The sequence below is a fragment of the Lactuca sativa genome, chromosome 9, assembly GCF_002870075.4.
Source record: "Lactuca sativa cultivar Salinas chromosome 9, Lsat_Salinas_v11, whole genome shotgun sequence".
Lineage (NCBI taxonomy): Eukaryota > Viridiplantae > Streptophyta > Magnoliopsida > Asterales > Asteraceae > Lactuca > Lactuca sativa.
In genome coordinates, this window is record NC_056631.2 from 57664383 (window position 1) to 57672174 (window position 7792).

The following is a 7792-nucleotide window of genomic DNA, read 5'->3' on the forward strand; positions in this document are numbered from 1 at the left end:
GTATTATTAGATGATTGTCTCTGTGATATTCATCTAGGGTTGCTACTACCTGTGTTATGTTTATATGCCAGTATGATATGATGCTATGTGCTAGTGAGAGTAGGGGAGATAGTCCCCAGATTACCGGTCGATAGGACCGAAGGGGCAGTCATGCCCAGCCATGCTAGATAGATTATTCGATACGTGATATGTGGTAGTGGTAGGGGTGAAATAGTCCCCAGTATCCGGTCGAGAGGACCGAAGGGGAGACCAGCACCCAGGTATGCTAGTCAGCATCCGGTCGAGAGGACCGAAGGGGTGACCAGCACCCAGGTATGCTAGTCAGCATCCGGTCGAGAGGACCGAAGGGGAGACCAGCACCCATATATGCTAGTCAGTATCCGGCCGAGAGGACCAAAGGGGTAGGTCGGGCACCCAGATATGCCTGACAATATATGTATGTTATGTGATTATTGGGTATGTGGTACGGTGGGGGAACTCACTAAGCTTCGTGCTTACGGTTTATAGTTTTGTTTTCAAGTACCTCTTCAGCGAAGGGGAAGGTGCTGGCACGGTAGCGGCACATCATACACGCACATTGTTTTCCGCACCATGAGTCATTCTGGGATATTGTACTCTGATATGTGATTGTTTTCATATTTCGGTTTTCAGACACGATGTATGTTATGAAATGGTTTGATCAGAAAATGTTTTACAAGGTGAGCTTGATACCCCCAAGTTTTTCGTGTTTTTTATGCTTTTCGGGGGGGGGGGGGGAGGGGATACAAGTCAAGTTTCGTTTACCCAATGGATTTTTTCATGCACCAACTTTTTATGGAATGTTTTGAGCATATGATGTTGAAAATCTCATACATACACACATGAAAATCATGATTTACAAGCTTTTTATAAGTTTAAATGAGTTTATCCATTGGACATTTACATGCATTATGAGTATATGCTAAATATGAACCATTTCTTATATAAAATGGTTGATATCATTTGTTAACTACTTCAAAATTGTGACATATGTGATTGTCTATACTTTAGTTACACAAAATCAGGTCTAAAAATAGATATACTCGAACATAACAAAAACATATGTTTATGTAAGTTCCAAATATGTTTTGATCTTTGGGTAATTACATGTCCTACTTTTACAAGTTAAAATTATATATATATATATATATATATATAAGTGTTGAGGTCATAGTATGATTTTTTAAAAAATCGTGACCCAACAAAGTTGACCAAATTAAACTATTTTGGTGTTACAAATTTTTAACCGGTAAAATATGAAAAGTACAACTACAAGTTCTTGGAATTTTTTACTAAAAATAACTTTTCTAGTAAAAATGGTTGTAATTATTGTCGTCACTATTTTGATAGGGTTAAACATAAGAATATTATGCTATTTTACCAACATATACATATTCACTATTGACCATTTATATAAAGTGTTATAAATAGTTTACACAAAATGGTATACAAAACAAATTGATGACAATATAGTTTGTGTGTCATAAGACACATGTTAAAAAACGTATGTCATGAAACTCATAAAACGCGTGTCATAAAACAACTGTCATAAATTTTTAAATAGTGAAAATCATTTCGTTATACAGTAAAAGGGAGTCGTAGTTCGTGGAAATCCGTTAATGCTCTAGTGAGAGATTCACTTCACCGTACCTACTTAGCGTACACTCCAAGTCTTGCATTATAACCAGAGTCTCCAAGAGGGAGAGCAGAGAGTTGTGTATAGATCTATACGGGGATTGACAACCCCACACCTGAGCTGTTCGCTACAGCTAGACAGACCAATCTAGGGCGACAAATAACTTACCGATTTCGACGCCTGACGAACGTCATATAGGCATAACAATCACATTTAGCATGGTTATAATAACTCATTTAGGGATTAACAATACTATCTTGATTTACGAGAAGCTTACACTTCACTGGCCGGTTTTATGAAAATATAAAACTACATATCATTTTTCAGTACACAATCGCTTACATTTATGGTCTTACGGTTAGGACTACAATTTACTTATAAGAAAATATTGGATTTTCTTAGGACATACATAGATACACTATCATCTTACAAGGAAATATACAAGAGTCATACATACATTTTCATTAGTTTTGGATATAAGACTAACAATATAGTTTATAGAAAATATCAGATTTTCTGAAAGTTTACAAAAACTATTTTAAACATTTACAAATCCATTTTTATACAAAAATGCTTAGGAACTCACCAACTTTCTAGTTGACGCTTTTCAAAATGACTTGTATTCTCAGGGAACCAGTAAGCAGATACTTAAGTCATTGGGAACTGGATTTTTGTTGCATTATGGAAATGTTACTTTTCTATCTTGGTTATGTACTTTTGAACAAATACATTATGTAAACTATGTAAGTTCGCATTCTTAATGTATGTTGTGAGGGTTGCTATGTTACTATACAATGACGTCATCCGCCCCCGGACGTTTCCACCGTCCTGGTTCAGGGGTGTGACACTTATACTGACATTTACACATTCATCTCTGTAATTAACATTTTACATCCATAAAATCATCAAGACATGTGATCATTATCACCTCCCAACGTTTTGTACCGGAGATCCTAGAAAGGATCAATGGCTTTCCTTGTAAACCATTGTGTCACCTTGTCTACCATTTCATACTTGTTTTACCTCGAACATCAAAGCCTCTCATACAATTTGGTTGGTTATTGATTGTTCATTTTTTGACCCAAACAATATATATATATATATATATATATATATATATATATATATATATATACACACACACACATGACACTCTCTTTGTATATACCTCTTCCGGGTATATATCATTAAATGATCTCTCTCTCTCTCTCTCTCTCTATATATATATATATATATATATATATATATATATATATATATATATTTATGATCTCATAGTTATCTGATATATATATAAATTGTCATATATCTACCCTAATTATGGTTGTTTTAACATAATATTTGGACAACATAACAACTAAGTATAGTGTATATTCTAAATCTTGTCTAGCATAACTCCTAGCTGATTAAAGTTTCTTAGGGATTTGACCATTATAACATCTAGGTAATACATACTCCTAGATTATCGGAAATCATATCCTTTAGACATAGATCATAGCTTAAATCTAGGCATAGTATCTACAGTTATACTATCCGAAGGCATTTTGCTTATAATAAAATGACTTTTATATTTATAAAGTAAATATTTTGATAAAATCATTTGTTAAGCATGTATTCCCCCTCCTGAAAACATTTTAAAACAGTAAAATAGGAGTCGTGAACTCACTCTAGGGTCATAATTATCTAATATATATAAATTGTCATATATATACCCTAATTATGGTTGTTTTAACAAAATATTTGGACAACATAACAACTAAGTACAGTGTATATTCTAAATCTTGTCTAGCATAACTCCTAGCTGATTAAAGTTTCCTAGGGATTTGACCATTATAACATCTAGGTAATACGTACTCCTAGATTATCGGAAATCATATCCTTTAGACATAGATCATAACTTAAATCTAGGCATAGTATCTACAGTTATACTATCTGAAGGCAATTTGCTTATAATAAAATGACTTTTATATTTATAAAGTAAATATTTTGATAAAATCATTTGTTAAACAGTATTCCCTCTCCTGAAAACATTTTAAAATAGTAAACTAGGGGTCATGAACTCACTCTAGGGTTTGAAACCGTTGATGTAGGGTAGAGACGAGCTCAGAACTCCGGGGACCGCTCCACGAGGCACCACACGAACTAAAAAGAAAGAGAAGAGTGTTTTGAAGGTGTGTTGGAGTGAACGACACAACCCTCTATTTATAGTCGAGTTTTGGGGGTGTGCGTCACGCCTTTCCTATGCGTGAAGTGCATTTGAACATCGTGGCTCCACAAAAAGTTGCCACATGTCCCCTCCCTACTCAACCACGTCTCTCGTAATTTGATCGAATATCGAATCCAGTGTCAGGTGCGTGGTGCGCGATGGCGTGCACTTGACGTGCAAGTAAAGATTTTGCAAACATTATTACTACCTCACGTGTGCTCCAATCTAGACCCTCTCTATATCTATGTGATGATCTCAACAAGTACCGCAACTTTCCTTTTGGTTGTTTTGGCCGGTTTTGACTTTCATTTTCGAGCCCACCGGGGGTAAGAATTAATGATTTTATAAAAATCATAACTTACTCATATGGATCCTGTTTTTGATGATTTTTTTTTTTCCTAAAGTTTATATCTCGATGAGTACTACGAAACTCCTTTTTGCACTTTTAGTCAAAACGCAACTAATCTCTAAGTTACATTTCGACGTAATTAATTTTAACTACGCGGTTGATTTCTACTTTTAAAAATCCATAATTCTCTCATTCGGAGTCGGATTTTACGAATCTTATATCATTGAGATCTCGTTAACGAGTACTATCGAAGTATGTTAGCTGAATCGAAAAACATCACAACTTTTTGATCACTAACTTTTAGAGCCTAATGGACGATTTTAATCAAATAGTTGTAACAGTATATCTGATTCTTATTATCTTAAAAATCGAATATTACAATGCTTTCTATTACATTTATTTTCCTATTATTTCCTAATGGTGACTAGTGGAGGAATTTCTCAGGGTTGTCATATTATTAGCTCCACTTTTAGCAGTTTTTCAATTCAGTCTAACTTCTTCCATTCGAGCTTTGTTTTTAGCCCATTTTGCTTCATTTTCGCTCTTTTAGCCCAACAATGTATTTTTCCTACAAAATATCACATATAAATATTTTAAACACCTTTTATTTTTTATTGCATCAAAACACATCTCAAAAATAGTAAGATAACATGTAAAATCCACATCTTCTAATAAAAAAAATCTTACTTTTCATTTTTTAGGACCCATTTTGCCATGCGTTGTTTTTCTATACTATCTTCTTTATTTTCCTGCTCAAACCAAAAACCAATCTCAATCTCCACTTTCTTAACTAAATTGCATATAATCATAGATCTCTAAATTATAGCTTGTAAATCAACAATAAGATTTTATGAAATTATAACACCTCATCTTATATGAATTACCCATCGCCTCCTTTTAGAAGATGCTGCTTTGTAGCCTGTAAATCAGCAATAGGATTTTGTGAAATTATAATGCCTCATCTTATATGAAGATTTACCCATCGTCTTCCTTTGAAGGTGTCATCGCTCTCTAAAACCCTAAGACCTCACATCATCTACCTCAATTTTCCACCCAAAGAATATGGATTTCTTCTCCACGCCATTCCCAACTCAATATCTCTCAATCCATAAAACCCTAAGCCAAATCTCATGTGGGAACAACCACCACCACGTAATTACCATCGCACACCCACCACTATGTTGTTGTCCTTCTATGTATCTCTTTCGATCCAAAAACCCTCAACCGCACTAGTATATATCACTCACCATTGTTGCCTTCCCTTATCTCTCTGGTGTGATAAAATACACACAGAGATCACCGATTCACCACCATTACCACTCACCTCAGCACCTTGAAAATCAGTGGAGGAGATAGATCTATGAGAGGAATTAAACGCATTGTTCTCGAGTTCTACTTATGGAGAGATATGGATGCATATGGAGGGAACGTGAGAGATGTCGAAGGAAAGTCGTGTTCCCAAGTTTCATTAATGGAAGGAAAGTAAGGGAAATGAAAGGATTTTGGAGCCATATTTTCCTTTCAAATTTTCCTCCCAAATTTGGCGGATTCCAAAAGAAAGTGAAGCGAAGGAAAATCTTTTAGTTTTACCCACCTAACTTGGGAACACATAAACTTAAAATTCTCCTTTCATTTTCTTTGAACTCAGGAAAATGGAATAATTTTTGTTCTTTCCCCTCCCTTTTTTTCTGTCAATATTTTACATCCTTTTCCTTTGTTGAATTTAAAAAAAAAAAAAAAAAAAAAAAATCAGGAACAAGACGACGCAAAGATTTTTTTTATTATTATTATTAAATTTCCATGTACGAAATTGGAGACACATTTGTGAGACAAATTACATGGTGATTATTTTGGGTAAAAAAAAATTGTGAGATAAATTACATGGTGATTATTTTGGGTAAAATGCACATGTATGGTACATAAATGGATGTCAGAAGTGGCAATTGGAACTGTTGTCTTTCTTGGAGTCTTCTTTCCATACTATACACGAATGATGATGTTGTTTCAAAATGGATAGTAAGCGATGAAAAAAATTCTTTTAGATTATATGTGGCTGAAAATGGACATTTGTTTAATTGTAGGGTTTTAAATTATTTTGGCTTCTTTGTTTTCACCTACAACATTTGCTTTAGGGTCAGTCAGTTTTGCTGATTATGAACGAACCTGTGTGGTACTTTTGGCATGCTCAAGTTCGAAGAAGTGTATTAATTATTGTAGGTCTTTTTGGCTAGTATTGTAACTGTGCATGTGTGTATATTTCGTACAAAAAGAAATGAAAATAGGACATTACATTATGCAAATAAGTATAAGTATATTTGCTATTTCTTGCATTTATCTCTTTTTTGGGTCAAATGCAAAAATAGCAACTCCTGTTGAAAGTGCAAGGAACTCCTGTGATTGGATTTCTGATCAAAATTGTTAAGCCTATATTAATTAACTCAACATTTTATGTGAAAAAAGAAACGAAGGAAAATAATTAAATTAAACAAAAGGGTGAATGCTATATTACAAAATGGCCAACTTTTGAACAACTATCACAAAATGAGCACCCAGCCTTTTCACCGAAATTGCTCTATTACTTGTAAATCTTAAATTATCGAAGAAATAGATAGCTAAGGTTAATTTGTCCCTTCCAACATTATATAACAAACATTCCAATTTTTGATATATCATCTTTACTTCAAATTTTGTCACGTTTACCCCTGCAGAATAATAGAACATCCAAAAGATGCTAACAGGTGCTTGATGTAATTCCAATGGAGGGAATAGAAGTATAACTTGTATTAACGGGGATAGAATTATATGTAAGATCAAAGAGTGTGCTTCAATGCTATTAGCAATGAAATTGAATCTGACAACTAATATGAATGTTTCAGCCGCATTTCTTGCTTTTGCGTTCATGAGGACTCGGACAAAGATGCTTCAGAAATCCAGTATTTCTGAAGGTTTTGTATACTATACATGAGAATACCATGATCCAGATATGCTCGGTTGCTTGTTACAGAATTGCTATATTGGAGGTTCAATTGAATAATATCAACAAGATCTTTGGTTTAAAAAAAAATTATTATGAGTTTTTGGGTGTGTAAGTGGATATGGGTCTTATTTACTAGGATTGAACAAGAAAACATATGAGATGGCAGGAGGTGCGAAATATTATGATTAGAGTGTCATTTATGTGGCGATATGACATCATATTGCTCTTTTTACCAATGAGGCAATGTATCACATGCATTTGGAGAAGATGATGAGTAAGCAAATAATCAGATCGTGAGCAAAAACCGCATCACAACTAAAATTAACCGCAAAAATCGTATAAACCGCAACCGCAATAAAAACCAATAGTGAGGTTTTATGTTTTTCAAAAACCGCAAATTTGCGGTGCGGTTATTAATTTTCAAAAACTGCAAAAAAACCACACCGCACTGCATATATTATACACAATTTTTTTATTAATTATTAATATATTAAATATTAAAAATAAGACAAGTTTCATAGATAAAAGATGAAAAAATATTAGAAGACAAAAGTGTTGGTTTTTTGTTATGTTTAACTTTGAAAAATAGTGAAATTAGACAATTTT